General features: G+C 38.7%; 1 protein-coding gene across 2 annotated transcripts in view; it reads right to left on the bottom strand.

Moving 5' to 3' along the window:
* LOC149845791 (HEAT/U-box domain-containing protein) overlaps positions 1–16742 on the bottom strand; it is a 173375-nt gene that overhangs the window by 25387 nt on the left and 131246 nt on the right. The window lies entirely within an intron of this gene.

Here is a 16742-nt window from a genome sequence, read left to right as displayed (position 1 = left end):
AACGTACATGTTCAAAAGTACAATCACGATGAGAGGGGAATGGATTTCTCATATGAAATCCCCAACACATCTGCTTTGTAAAAGTACACAGTATAATCATTCAATTTCATATTTGTCATGCTCCGGTCCTTTAGACCCTCACGAGCCTCTTGCCTGTTAGGCGATCATCAACATTACATGATTGCAATAAGGTGCCAAAACACGTTTCGAGGTTACCATATACCTCTCAACCGATCATCGTAACACCAACGTGACGTACCCGTCCAAAGGTACGACCATACCTATTAAAAGGTACAACTACGATAAAAGGGGGAAACGGTTTCTCAAAAGAAACCCCAACATTTATCCTTTATAAGAGAAGTGATACAATAATTACTCTGTTTCATAAGATCAAGTCTTTTAATTTATTTTAACACAATGGCATGTTGTACGATACGAGATTTGCCTCGAATCACTCTTTTGAAGTGACGATACACATTGCATGCAGGAGATCGTTGCGGGTCTAGCTTCCGTTCTCTAAAGACATGGCAACTTGAGAGACTTGCTTGATATATATTGAAACTCCCAAAACCTTCGAGCTTGCTTTGCAAGGTTGCACCCTTGATAAGTTGTGACCCTTTTCAGAGTTTCTGAATCATATTAAAATATCAAATTATAGTTGTAAAACATTTTATTCGAAAGTATCGTCTTGAAAAACTTAGTTGCACTTTCGCAACCTGCAAGACTTCCAATTTTCGCTCTTGCAAAACAGTGCATCTGAAAACTGGATTCGCATAAGGAATCATTTAAAGAGGAACTGTTGTACACAAGCGCAACTCGCATCCTTCAAAAATTAGCAAGAACATGATACATAGAGGGCTGCATCGACTTGTATACCATATCTGCGAGCATGAGAACATTATAGCGTGATAGCAACGTACTAAGCAATACTCGACATGCAAAATCGCACATTGAGCGAAAGACGTATAAGCAAAACGCACGAGGTACAAATTTGTACATCGATTGAATATCTAAACAAGCAAGTAATTATGCAAATAAGGCATGAGGTACGAAACCATACATCAGTCACATATCTAAGCAAGCAAGTAAATGTGCAAATAAGGAACACAGTACGAATCCATATCTCAACCAATAAGCGTGCAAGCAAGTAAATACGCAAGGCAGATAAGTACAGGAAGGAAATAAAGTATGACTAGGCATATCTAGCATGATTGTTTTAATTATTTCAACTTAATTCAGTTCATATACTGCCCTTTTGCGCAACTTTCCCCTACCTTGAGGGTTTCAGGATTGCACGCGTGTTGTACGTAGTAACGTACGTCTCGGACCGCAGGATGCGAGCGTGCTCCGTCGTACAAATCTGTGAAGAACAAATAAATAGCAACTCGAATAAGAAAAAGAAGGGGCTTGGTGGACTCAGTTGTGATCCTGATCCAACCCAATATTAAACAAGGGATGTCGGTCAGCTAAGGCACCTGGCGGTGACAGAAGGCGGTAGGGGCCCGACCCTCCGCCCATCTTCTGACATTGCGGACAGGGGCAAAGGCTAGGCTGCTGCCACCTGCAAGAAGAGCTTAGCTCCTGCCAAAAGCTGAAAATCATAGGAGGCAGTAGGGGCTCAACCCATGTCTACCCATCGAAAGGACTCAGTCGGCAGGGACTCAGCCCCTGCCGATCTGCCAAAGAGCGAGTGGCAGGGGCAAAGCCCACTGCCAGAAAGGGGGGTGCATGGCAGGGGTCGAGGCCCCTGCCTGACGGAATAGGTCGCGCGGCATGGGCCGAGGCCCATGCATGAAAAACCCCAAATGGCAGGGACCGAGGCCCCTGCCTATCGAAGTAAGCACACGGCAGAGGCCTTGGCCCCTGCCTGACGGGAGTGACAGACGGCAAGGGTCGAAGCCCCTGCCTACCAAACAAGTCGAAGTGAGGGTGCAAGGGGATCGGCGACACTGTCGCAGGATAGATCCCAGAGAGAGGAGGGGCAAGTGGCGGCCGCTAGCGGGGTAGCCGGAGGTCGCTGCTCACAGCAAGGGGGGGGAGAGTGCCGCAGGGGCCACTGGCTCCCTGTTGGCCCTCCGGCAACCTCAAGAGAGAGAGGGAGGCGACAGGGGCTCGTAGGCCTCCTGTTGGTCCTCCGATGGACACAGAAGGAGAGGGATTAGAAGAGGGGGAGGAGAAGGGGAAAAAGGCATACCTTTCGAGGTCACCGGCGATGGTCGCAGCGGCGGCGGCGATCGGATCAGAGGGGAGGCGTCGGCTCTGGTCGTCAGTAGTGTTGTCATGCGCAGGGCACAAAGAGGGTCGAGAGGGAGGGGAGGAAGAGAGAAGGGAGGGTGCGCCCATCCTCCCCTTCTGCGATGCTCTTAAAGAGCTCGGGGAGGCTCGAAAATCAGGGAAACCCTCAAGGGGTTTCCTTATCCTGCCGAGGAGTGGAGCGGCGCGGGTGAGGGGTTGCGGCGCACCGGGGAGGGTTTGTTTTTAAACAACTCCTCCCTCAGTGTCGGGTTTTAAAACCCTACCGTTAACGGGCCCGGGTCGGGTCCCGACCCGACCCAGCTCGGGTCCGATATATATATATATATATATATATATATATATATATATATATATATATATATATATATATATATATATATATATATATATATATATATATATATATAATTTTTTTATTTTTTATTTTTGACGTGGGTTTTACAGTTAGGCGTGGTCAACAAGTTCCCATAAGTGCTCTAGAAAAATATTCTCAAGATTCCAACATAGAAGAAACCTCTTTAAGGAGATTCAGCTGAATCTCCAATCCTCCTAATAGGTTTGTTTCCTATGAGTCCCTAACACCTAAGTATAGGGCATGTCTAATTGCATTACACTCTTATCATGAACCGTCACACTATAATGAAGCCAAAAACATTCCTCAGTGGGTTGAAGTCGTGAAAGTAGAACTTAGTGCCCTTGAAAAGGCTAAAACCTGGGAAATAACCTCATTACCCACTGGAAAGAAATCTATTGGATGTAGATGGGTCTTCAAAATTAAAACTAAAAGTGATGGGTCATTAGAACGTTATAAAGCTAGGTTGGTAGTCAAAGGATATGCTCAAGAATACGGTATAGACTATGAAGAAACTGTAAAATTGTCTATGAAAAGACAATACGCATACGAGCACAAATAATATAGAAAATATGTGCACGAAGGCACTCTCACAACACTTGAACAAAGTACGCAAAAGCGTAAAAATAATAAACATGCACAATGGCATGTATTTTATAGAAAGAACCAAATGTTTGAGACTCTCAAGCTTAGGGAAAACAAGGGGGGAACACCCCTATTTATACAAGAAAGAGGAGGTGCAAGGGGGCTCCCAAAGGAGTCGTTAGGGAGCCCCCAACGGTGACATTTGTGACTGTTGGGGGCCCCCAACGACTCTATTGGGGGACCCCCAATGCATCTTTATGAAAAGGTAAAAAATAAAAAGAAAAAAATACAAAAAATAAAAAGGAAGAAAAGTACAACATATTCCAAATGGAATATGCGCAAGAAGGGAAATTACAATTATACCCTTATCGGGTAAACATAAAAATAAAATAAAAAATATATATAAATATATATATTTATATATATAGAGATACATACACATATATATATTATATGTATATGTATCTCTATGTATATAAGTATATATATTTATATTTACATCAACGATTTTGGGAGATACATTTTAACAGCCCCCCCTCAAACTTACGGTGTGATAACTGCAAGTTTGCCAAGGAGGAAATGAAATCTGGGCGAACATAGAGCTTTGGTGAAGAAGTCAGCAAGCTGATACTCAGACGTTACGTATGGTAGATCAATAACCTTCTTCAAGTATTCTTCTCTGACATAATGGCAGTCCATCTTTATATGCTTTGTTCGCTCGTGAAATGTGTGATTCTTGGCAATATAAATTGCACTTTTATTGTCACAGCACAGCTTTGTTGGTTCTCTGATAAACACTCTCATATCTTTCAAAAGACTTCGAATCCATACAATTTCCATGGTGGTAGATGTCATGACTCTATATTCGGCTTCAGTGGATGACAGGGAGACCTTCTGTTGCTTTTTACATCGCCATGAGATCAAGGACTCACCTAAGAAAACACAGAAACCAGTGGTGGAGTGATGGTTACTAGGGTCACCTCCCCAATCTGAGTCAGTATAAGCAAGCAATTTCAATTCAGAAGAAGAGGATAGGAATACTCACTTATTCACCGTTCCCTTCAAATATCTGATGATGCGAAGCAGAACACTCATATGAACGGTTGTGGGAGCATGCTGAAAGTGACTGGCAATGTGTATAGCATGTGACAAATCGGGTCGAGTAATGCTAAGATACATTAAAGAACCTACCAACTGCCCGTGAGGAGTAGGATCGGTTAGAGGAACACCGTCGTCAATCTTCATTTTTGCTCCCACAACTTCAGGAGTTTCGCATACTTTGTCATCAGAAATACCTGACCTGTCAATAATCTCGCAGGCAAGTTTAGACTGAGATAGAAAATAACCACGTTGCGAATAGGCAACCTCAATTCCAAGAAAATATGTCAGAAAACCTAAGTCTGACATCTCAAATTTTGAAGTCAAGATGGACTTAATGCCCTTGACTCCTTGAACATCATCACCTGTAATTAACATGTCATCAACGTAGAGCAACAAAATTACAATCCTTGCATTAGATTTTCTAGTAAACAAAGCAGTGTCAGTATAACATGAGGAAAAACCATTTTCTAGCATTACACTGGTAAATCTATCATACCAGGCTTTGGGGGGCTGTTTTAAACCATAGAGAGCCTTTCGAAGACGAAGAACTTTATCTTTAGGAATTATCATGCCTGGTGGGGCATCCATATACACTTCTTCGTTAAGATCACCATTTAAGAAGGCATTTTTAACATCCATTTGAAAAATGTTCCAATTTTTAATATATGCAATAGTAATAAGACACCTAATCGTAACCATTCGAGCTACAGGGGCAAAGGTTTCTTCGTAATCAATTTCATACTCTTGCCCATACCCTTTTGCAACTAAGCGAGCTTTATACCTTTCTAGAGAACCATCGCTCTTAGTTTTAACTTTAAAGACCCATCGACAGCCTATAGTTTTCTTTCCTATAGGTAGAGTTTGGAAATCCCAAGTTTCTGCCCTTTTAAGAGCATTAAGTTCACTTTGCACGGCTTCTTGCCATTCTATACATTTTTTAGCTTCTTCAAAATTTCTTGGTTCAAAATAAGAGTGAATGGCACTAAGACAAGCCCTATATCGGGGTGAAAAAGAGTCAAAAGATACAAAAAAAGTTGGAGGTCTTCTATTCCTTTCAGATCTTCTATGGTCAAGAATAGGAGAAAGCTCACTATATTGATCAATAGCACTTCTAAAGGTGTCTTGGTTTCTACAAGAGTAGGTTATTGACTCACTTGGAACTCTACTTTCTTGTTCATTGAGTGAGTTATGTTCACCAATATCTGCATCATTTTCCTCATCATGGTTTAATGATACCTCATCATCACTAGATATATCATCATTACTAGACAATAAGTTAAATAAAGAGTAATCAAAATTTTCTTGTTGAGAAACATTTTTTTCAAAACCACTCTCATTTTCTAAAAAAGTTACATTTCTAGAGACATATAGCTTATCATCTCTAAGGTCATAACAACGAAAACCTTTTTGAGTTTCGGAATAACCAAGAAAGGCACAAGGAATAGCCTTGGGAGAGAGCTTGTCATTCTTATCCGTAAGTATGAAACACTTACATCCAAAGACTCTTAACCTATTATAATCAGGTTCAAGCTTATGTAATACCTCAAAGGGAGATATTTTTCCTAATATCCTAGATGGCAAGCGATTTATCAAATAAACAGAAGCAAGAGTTGCTTCAGCCCAAAAGTTTTTACGAATATTTTGAGATATAAGAAGGGTCCTAGTGGTCTCAATAATGTGCCTATGTTTTCTTTCAGCCAACCCATTCTGTTGAGGTGTTTTAGGACAAGACCTTTGGTGAATAATTCCGTGATCCTCAAGATATACCTTAAATTGATTGGAGAGATATTCTCCTCCAGAGTCACTTCTAAAAATCTTTATGTTGCTGTTGAATTGATTCTTAATCATTGAATGAAAATTTTTAAAACATGAAAACACTTCATGTTTAAACTTAAGAAAATATATCCACGAATATCTGGAAAAATCATCCACAAATATTACGTAATAAGAAAAACCTCCTTTTGAAACAACAGGTGCAGGTCCCCAAACATCCGAATGAACAATTTCGAAAGTTTTAGAAGAGAACATAGTTCTTTGCTCAAAAGGTAAACTTCGCATTTTTCCGAGAATGCAGTCATTACAAGAAAAATAGCTTTTACATAGGTCTTTTGCAAAATGTAAATATGATAACTTGGTGATATTAGGATGACCAAGTCTTTTGTGCCACACATTTATATCTTTATGTCGCGCAACATTACACAAAACTTTTGGAACTTGAAGAGATTCCATATAGTATAAATCTCCTCTTTTAAAGCCTTCCTCAATCAATTTCCCGGACTGGCGATCCTGTATTAAGCATTTATTACAAGAGAATTTACTATCGCAGTCATGGTCCGTGAGTTGAGAAACAGAGAGGAGATTTAAGTTAAGTTTAGGTATAAATCTGATTTTTGGAATAGAAAATTCTTGAGTTTCAAAATTACCTATTCCTTTAATTTCAAGAGAGGTTCCATCAGCAGTGGAGACATAAGATGGGGAACCATTTTTCGAATAATCAGAAAGTGAAAAAATGTTTGGGGACATATGAAAGGATGCACCGAAGTCCAAAAGCCAAGAGATTTTACCTGGAGAGGAAGAAGTGGATACGACCGCACCGGAGGTAGATCCCTTGAGGAGAGGTTGAAGAGCTTCCACTATTTGATTTATAGAAAGGGTCCCACTCGAAGATGCCCCATCCTTCTGCGGTACACCAGTGGTAGTCATGGCTAGAAGTTTCTTCCATTTGGGACATACGGGTTTGATATGCCCCGGTTCTTTACAAAAATGACAAATAGTTTTGCTATAGTCCCTTCTTCCTCTTTGACCATTATTTTCACCTTGATTTTGAAATTTAAAGTGAGGGGGACGATAGGTTCTTACATTGTTTCCGGGTCTGGATACGGCATTGACCTCACTATTTTCTTCAATATTACAAGGGACTGCAAGAACATTTGGTCCTTGTTTACATAAATTCATACGAGTCTCTTCACCACTTAATTTGGTGAGAACATCTTCAAGAGAAGGGGGAGAAAAAGAGGAGAGAAGAGATGACCTTATTTGCTCAAATTCGGGCCTTAGCCCATTCAAAAAGTTGAAGAACCGATCTTCTTCAAGTTGCTTGTGACGAAGCTCAATTGTCTCTCCACTCCATTTTGGTTCAAGCATTGCAAGCTCATCCCAAATAGAGGAAAGATCGGCAAAGTATTCCCTAATCGTCATTTCACCTTGAGTAAGGGAGATAGCCTTCTTTTGAAGGTAATACTTATGAGAGAGATCCCTTGATGTGTACATTTTTTCAAGATAATGCCAAGCTTCCGATGCCTTTTTGAATTTAATAATGTTGGCACTAATCTTGGTTTCCACGGATGAGAAAAACCATGAAAGAATCTTGAAATTCTTCATTTCCCATTCATTGTGTTTCTTGGAGTATTCTTCAAGGGCTTTGGTTCTTTCTTCTCCCTCAAGAATCTTGATTTTGCTTCCATTTACTACGGTAATCTTGGGTTCCGGTTCCGGAATTGTGCCAAGTACATATCCCATAGGCCCTTCCCTTTTATATGAGCCTCCATATTTTCGGCCCAAACATGATAGTTGGACCCATTTAATTTGAAACCAAGAGCAAAATGGGACTCTTTTTCGCCCATTAGAGAGTAAAGAGGTAGAGGAAAAAGCGTACCAACATAATATTTCCAACACCAACTTTGCACAAGATTCTTCTAAAATATTTGAGAAGAAAGATCCAGCACTTCAAAGATCGGAAGGCACGTTTTTCGAGGCACTCGAAAATGGAGAATCCCACGATCTTCAATAATCAACCTTGCTTTGATACCATGTAAAATTGTCTATGAAAAGACAATACGCATACGAGCACAAATAATATAGAAAAGATGTGCACGAAGGCACTCTCACAACACTTTAACAAAGTACGCAAAAGCGTAAAAATAATAAACATGCACAATGACATGTATTTTATAGAAAGAACCAAATGCTTGAGACTCTCAAGCTTAGGGAAAACAAGGGGGGAACACCCCTATTTATACAAGAAAGAAGAGGTGCAAGGGGGCTCCCAAAGGAGTCGTTGGGGGGCCCCAACGACTCTATTGGGGGACCCCCAATGCACCTTTATGAAAAGGTAAAAAATAAAAAGAAAAAAATACAAAAAATAAAAAGGAAGAAAAGTACAACATATTCCAAATGGAATATGCGCAAGAAGGGAAATTACAATTATACCCTTATCGGGTAAACATAAAAATAAAATAAAAAATATATATAAATATATATATTTATATTTACATCAACGATTTTGGGAGATACATTTTAACAGAAACCTTTACTCCCATAGCTAGAATGACTAGTGTTAGGACTCTTATTGCGGTTGCATCTGTTAAAAACTGGCCTATCTACCAATTAGATGTTAAGAACGCATTTCTTAATGGTGAGTTAAGCGAAGAGGTTTATACGAATCCTCCACCAGGAGTATCTATTGGTGAAAATAAAATTCTCAAACTTAAAAAGGCACTGTATGGTTTAAAGCAAGCTCCAAAGGCTTGGCATGACAGATTTAGCAATGTAATGACTAGCTTAAATTTTCGTTCATGTTATACTGACACTGCGTTGTTTGTGAAAAGTGCAGAGACTTCAGTAGTTATTTTACTACTGTATGTTGATGATATGATCATCATTGGAAGTGATGAGTAAGGAATTCATGATATTAAGAAAGTTTTAAAAGAAAAATTTGACATGTCTAACCTTGGTTTCTTAAGATATTTTTTAGGTATTGAAGTAGCATACTCTCCCCGAGGGTATATTCTCTCTCAGATGAAACTTGCTGTTGACATTTGTTCCAAGTCTGAAATTTTGGATTATAAGAAGACAGAAACCCCTGAGGTTATCAATGCAAAGTTAAAGTTGGAAGATGGAACACTTCTCGAGAATCCTACTCTCTACCGTCAACTTGTTGGGTCTCTGACATACTTATCCATCACTCGGCCAGACATAGCTCATGCAGTTCACTCCGTCAGTCAGTTTCAACATGCACCTACAACTGTGCACATGAGTGCAGTCTTAAGAATAGTCAGATACATTAAAGACACCATAACTAAGGGAGTTTTTCTTTCTTCTTCATCATCTCTTGATTTAATTGCTTATACTGATGCTGATTGGGGAGAAAATCCCAATGATAGAGTCTCAACTACTGATTTTTGTGTTTTCTTAAGTGACTATGATTTCTTGGAGATGCAAGAAGCAACACAAAGTGTCATTGTCCTCAACAGAAGCAGAATATTGTGCAATGGCCACCACAACCATGGAGCTTGTGTGGCTTAGAAGTCTCCTCAGTGATATGGGCATAATCATCTCTACTCCTTCGAAGATGTGTTGTGATAGCAAAAGCGCCATTTATATTGCAAGCAATCACACCTTTCATAAGCGTACTAAACACATAGAGATGGACTACCACTATGTTCGAGATGAATACCTAAAAGGAACCATAGCACTACCCTATGTCACATCCGAGTACCAGTTGGCAGACTTCTTCACTAAATCCCTTGTTGCTCCTTGTTTCATGTTTCTTCTCAACAAGCTTTCGGTTGTATCCCCGTAAAGCTTGAGGGAGGGTGTTAAAATGCATGTAACCAATATATTTATATATATATATATAAGTATATATATATAAGTATATATATATAAGTATATATATATATATAAATATTCATCCACATACCCGATAAGGGGTATTTCTGTAAATCAGCCCAATAGGGGCATTGTAGTCTTTTTTCTTTTTTCTTTTCTTTTTTCTTTTCTTTTTCCTTTTTTTCTTATTTCTTATTTTCTTTTTTATTTTTTTGTGCATTAAATGCACACTCATTGGGGGTCCCAACAAAGAGTCGTTGGGCCCCCAACGATCATAATTGTGATCGTTGGGAGCCCAACGACACCTTGTTGGGACTCCCAATGGTGCCTCTCTCTCTCCCTTCTCTAACTCTCTCTCACTCCTCTCTTGCCTATAAATAAGTGGGGTCTCCCTCCTTTGTAGGTGTGGCTTCTTCAAGCCTTCTTGTGCCTTTATAAGATTTTATGCTTTCAAGTCATTGTTGGCTTTTGTGTATGTCCTCTTTTGGACTTGTTCTTTGGTTTCTATGTGTGAATGTCCAGTGTAGGACATATATTTCTTTTCCGCATATTTCCTTACAATACTGACCCAGAGTGTTGATCGGTGTCTTAATTTGGTTAAACATTTGGAGATGGATTGGAAAATTATTGCTCATGAAAGGCTGATCCTGATTTGATTTTCCCATTAATCTATTGAAACCTTTGGAATTGCATAGTTAAGAGATCATCTAATTTCTGATTTGATCAATCTGATCCAAAAAAAAAGTCAAATAGCTAACAGAGCCAGATGTCTGATTGACAAGCATAAGAAAGTCAAATGAAAATTTGATCTAGTTGGGCCAATTTCCTTTGGGCTAAGGAATATGGATCCAATATAGTTTAGTTGTCTGGTTTTTCCCTTTTAAAAAATCAATGAAAAAAAAGTTTTGGCTCATTTAGCCTTCATCATTTCAATTAAACAAGGATGTGTTATGAGACAAAATAGAAACCAATAGATATAATAACTGCCTGACAGCCCAGTTGACTAGGCTGGCCTGTCAAGCCCTGGCAGACCCGCACAATTTCGGCCTGTGCAAGGTTTTGGCAGGGATTTTAAAATCCCAGCCGATTGCTGGTGGGCTGTGTATGTATACTTGTGTTAATGGGCCGGCTGACAGCCCAGCCGAACTAGGTTAAAGAACTCAAAGGTGTAAAAGAACTCAAAGGGGTATTGGATAATTTAATACATACGATGGTCAAAAATATGTTTGGCGGTTAAATGACTGATGACAACCTATGGGAGTTGATACGTAATGTTTTATTGAAGTATTTATGCTGGGACACGTGATAAAAAGTCAATCGCTTAACTTAGAAATGGATGTTATCTATATGATTATTGTAAAACCGTTGGTTCTCTGGTTCTTTCGTAGAATAGTCCAAATAGGAGATCTTACCAAGGTTGTGACTTACCCAAACCTAGTGTTATCAAAAATGCACCTTGAGGCGCAAAAGGCACGCCTCGCCTTGAGGCACGACCCTCTGTGCCTCAAGGCGCAAGCTTGAGGCGCAAATTTTTTTTTTACAACAAGAATTCTGAAGCATATATGTTTATTCTTTTGAAACATTTATGCTGCGAAGTTGGTGCTGAATCATAGGCATTTCCTAAAGCATTTTCACTGTAAACATTTCTACTGTGAAAAGATAAATTTTCCCAAGGAAAACTCCCTTCTACGATCATACCATCACTTCCCCTTTCATTTAGTAAGGTGCTGAATCATACACATTTCCTAAAGCATTTTCACCGTAAACTCTGAAAGAAGAATCACTATCTTTGATTTTGAGAAAAATGAAACAAACGATCGAGTGGGCGAAAACTCAAGCGCTTATTTTAGGATCAAAGAGCTCAGTTGTCGACAAAGCGCTTGCGGAACGTTGCCAGAAGACGCAGGATGCAAGTAAATGCATAGCTCCGCTTCCGAAACCCTAAGCACCTTCATCAAAACAGCTTCTCTTCCGCTTCCCTCCCTTGGAATCCAATGAACTCAAAGCCCTACGGCTCTCCCCGCAGGGAGCGCTCCTCTTCGATGAGATTGTCGATCGGTAAAGGCGAAACCGAGCGATGATTCAGTGACGATGCAAAAAAAAGGACGGAAAGATTTCTGAACTGGTGCCTCTCTCAGGTGAGGGTTTCCGGATGGTAATCGGCTGGAGGGGCGGGGACGTCCGGCGACGGAGCTTTGGCGGGGGATTTGTGAGGGTTTCTTGCTGGCGCTTAGAAATTTTGGCTCCCACCTGAGTGAGCGAAGGAGCCGCACGCGTACTGGAGTGTTAGAACATAGAAGGCTGCCTTTGGCCTCCATAGAGATGACAGCGGGTCGGGTATAACCCGATATCTGACCCAAACCCGAATTCGTTTTATCGGATTCGGTACTAATTTTGTGTTGAAATCTGAATCTGAATTGGTTTAAGTGTAAATACTGGGTTTTGGACTAGTTGGATCTGGATTCAGTTTTACACTTTTCATCTGAATCCGAATTCCACTAGGTCAGTTCTGATTAAGTCGAACCTAGATCTGACCCGTTGACATCCTTACTTACACTTTGTTATTTTATTATCGTAGGAATAAGTCAATGCATGAGGTTGTTTGTAAAGTGAGAAGTGAGAATCTAAGAACGTACGTGAAGTGTGAAGCATTTAAGAAAAGTAATGGAAATTCAGTAGGGATAGAAAATAAATGTAAGGAATGCATAAAATGCAGTTAAAGCCTTTATTATTTTAAAACTTGTTTTTTAGAAAATCATTGCATGCATAAATTTAATGTAAAAAATATACAATTAAAATACCAAAGTACAATTCTTTTGGCATGAAAAACACATTTCCCACATTAGGAGAATCCATTTTTATATTAGGAAAACAATATTTTTCACTTTTTAAGAAGCTTGATTTGCATAAAGTTTTCAATGTGTGATATGTTGAGTTTCCTCTTATAAAGTGAGTTTTTTTAATCATTGTAAGAAGTAACCATAATTTATGTACAATTAAAAACAAAAAATTGAGGCTTACGCTTTGCGCCTCGAGGCTTACGCCTCGCATCATATTTTGGTGGAGCGCCTCGCTACGCCTCAACGCTTTTCACAACACTGCCCAAACCTTATCTTCATATGTAGATAGCTGATGTACCATTGATTTGAATATATATAATATATATAAAGTGTATATCGCCTTGAAAACTTCGTACCTAATAGAACAAATATAGTTATTTCTTGGATTATGTTGGATCAGGAATTTATGTAACAAGGTTTGTTTTGTTGCCCTTCTTTACTGTGCATAAGCATGATTAGATCATGGTGTAAAATTGGAAACTTAAGTTGTGTTGTATTGCCTTGATCAGCATGTTTATGGAATGGTTTCATAAAAACGCATGTACTTACATGGGGAACACATGCATATAAATGTTATATTTCATGCACATTGTTAATCGGTTAAATTGGTAATGTGCATTTGGAGGCATGTTGACATCACTGCATATATTGCACGTTAATATGATTTTTTGCATAGGGTGCATCGATGATCGAAATGAATCATCACGGGCCTGGAGAGTCTTGAGCTTTGGTTTGCTCTTTATTTACTTTTAAATGCATCGCAAAAATCACATTTATTTTTATTGCTATTGCACTGTTCTATGTGTTTCCACGGGCGGGAGTCCTGTGATGGCTCTCGCAGGGGTAGATGCTAGCTTTTGTCTTTGCTTTTGCATGTTGAATTGCAAAACTTAATAATTGACTTTTAATAAAAAAATAATGAATGAGAACAATGTAATATACGTTCTGAGATCTCCCATCGAAAGAATGGGGATCTTAAAGATTCGGTTTTAAGGGACCACGAGGATACAAAAACTGTGTGCATTATTGATTATCCCTGAACCCGATATTGAGGTTCTTTCTACTGAATACGGTTTTAGAGAGAGTCTGCCACTTTGCCTGAGGGTGGTGTGTAGACACAGCTGTTGTTTTGGTATACAAAGAAAAGTGACACTTGTAGATGCTGATGTCCCTGCTGTCCCCGATATTAGATGTTGATTTATAATGTTCTGATGGATGGTGTTGTTTCCTGATATCAGTCGAGGTTAAGTTTGGAACCCAGTAATAAAATACAACGTGTGTGCTAAGTTACCCAAGAAACCTAACTTGACCTCAAAGATTTTACCTATTTGGTGTATCCGCAAGCAACGGTAATTAAAAAGAGAAACTTAAATTGTGTGCATTTAATAGGAACATGCATGTGGAAAAGAAAACTTGACTAAAGATAATAATGTGTTCATACATGTGCATTGAAATCATGTGTATTCCTGCTATGCATTAGATCATGCATATTTACTTGTTTCCTTAATTGTGATATATTGATGAATGCATGATATTTCTTCCCTACTGCATGCTAAATGTTTATATTGCTTAACTTATGGTCTCTATTGATTATTAAATTGCCCCTCATGCTTAACAATTGTTTCATATTGCATAAATGATTAATTGAATTACGAATTTGTCATAAATGCATCTCTTTAAATTATTCATGAATCTTATCTGTATTCTTTATGCTTATTTGTTTCATTAGAGGGATTCATACGCATAATTCTTTGGATTTTAACACCCTATTTTTTGTGTTTTTTCGCAGCCTCAGATGCCTAGTGGGGTGACTTGCTTTTGAAAAGAGTTACGAGAGGACTACACGACTGCATTGCAGATTCTTGGGACGGCGTGGCTCTTTCTTTTTAGCTTTCTTTACTTTTAATTAATTATGTTTCAGACACTTTACATTTGAATAAATAAAGTTTGGTTGGATTTTAGTTTGATATGAAAGATGAGTATAAGATCCCTTGTGGTTGGTTGGTTATCCAATGGTGAGTGAAACTGTAAAGGCTCAGGTCTTTAGGATTCTTTCCGCATTTGTTTAAAAAAAAATGCATTTACAAGGAGTATGAGTTTGGGTCGTTACAGTATGGTTAAGACAATTATTAAAAGGCATGAGAGTGCTAAAAAAGTCACCCTCACGGTTATGTTGTGATAACAAGAGCACCATTTATATAACTGGTAATCACATATTTCATGAAATGAATAAGCATATCGAGATGGACTGCCACTATATTCTTGAAGAATACCTTAAGAAGACTATCATCATGCCACATGTAGCATCGAAATTTCAGTTAGCCGACTTCTTCACAAATGTGCTTCCTTCTCTCCGGTTTTATTTCTTACTTGACAAACTTTTGGTGATTACACCATAAGTTTAAGGGAGTGTTAAATTGTACATATATATAGGTGTATAATATGGTTATATATGCATATATATAATACCCATTAGGGATATTGCTATCATTTCACTTTGTGTAATAGGTTGTGCCCATTAAGGGCACTTTATTATTTTTACTTTTTACTTTTTTCATTTTTATTTTTCTGTTTGTTTTTTTTTTCTAGCCAAGGACATAATGGTCCTTAGCCATTAAAGCTGTTGGAATGGTTCCCAAGGGCTCTATATGGCCGCTCTTCTCTATATAAAGGGGAGTAATCCCCTTGTGGTATGCTTGTTTCAAGCTCTTTTGGAATACAAATACATATTTTTTATGCTCTTGTGTTGCCCATTAGTAGCATTGTGTTTGTATCTTGACCCATAAGTGGTCCTCGGTGGTGTTCTTCTGTATTTTGCAAGCCCCTAAGAGGCATTTCTTTCTATTTCTTGTATTTCATTACAGACAGTTCACCAGATGCTGATTTAACCACACCAAATATGGGTGCAAGTAAAAAGAAGAAACATAGTGACGTCAAATCATATGACTTTATGAGAACAGTTCTTGATTTTATAAGCTCCCCCTCACATAGTTCACCAGAAGCAGATTTAACCACACCAAATATGGGGATTCACAGGCTATGATAGTGCACAAAAGCCTTAGGAACTGCAAGTAAAAAGAAGAAACATAGTGACATCAAATCATATGACTTTTATGAAAACAACCTTGAAAAGATTCACGCAAATGTATTTGCTTTGATCCTCAATCTTGCTGACATTAGGCAACAGGTGAACAAAAAAGAAATTAATGTGACTGAAAATGAGGACGCATGTTTCCTTAATCTGAACATAGTGAGTTCAAGTTCAACTAGTCAGGTTTCCTTATGAACTACAGTCATATGATTGGAGCATCAAATATTGAGCAGGAAACATGTATAGCTAAAGCAGATGTGAGTTCATGTGATGGAAAAATTCTACAAAAGAATTCCAGGAATGAAATTTCAAAGATGCAGATTTCTGAGCTATAGTGAGATCCAGTCACACGAAGATTAAAAAGGTGTTCTTGCTGTAGGCAGAATTGAAGTTGTTCCAGTCCCAGCCATGCTACAATCAACTAGGAAAAAAAATCTTATTGATAGGTTATCAGTAACCAACAACACCTTTTACAATGAACTTCAAGTGTTTATTGCTGCCACGAATATGTTCAACCAAAAAGACACTGATACAACAATGGAGCACTGTTAGATACTTGCATGTCCATGTCAGTGTTTATGCACATAAAAATGAGTACAGAAGCTCTTATAGACATTATGCTAATAAACATCCAATTCAATTGGAAAGTAAAAAGAAACAAGGTGTCCTCACAGAAACTGAAGACTAGATATGTGACAACCAATCCCAGTATGCTTTCTTTTATACGACTTGAGGGCTGGTGAGATTTTCAATCTTCTTAGACTTTATAGATGATTAACCAATGAAACTTTTTATTACTGCGTATTTATCACAACTTGGTCATGCTTCAAAGCAGGAGACTATGGATAAGTTCAAGCCGCACTCAAATGTAACCCATTGCACAGATGAAGCACTAAAAGTTTCAGAA

The sequence above is a fragment of the Nuphar pumila genome, chromosome 2 (genome assembly GCF_984573655.1).
Source record: "Nuphar pumila chromosome 2, dmNupPumi1.hap1.1, whole genome shotgun sequence".
Classification (NCBI taxonomy): Eukaryota; Viridiplantae; Streptophyta; class Magnoliopsida; order Nymphaeales; family Nymphaeaceae; genus Nuphar; species Nuphar pumila.
The sequence above is the reverse complement of the archived record's forward strand: the minus strand, read 5'-3'. Positions and strand labels throughout refer to the sequence as shown.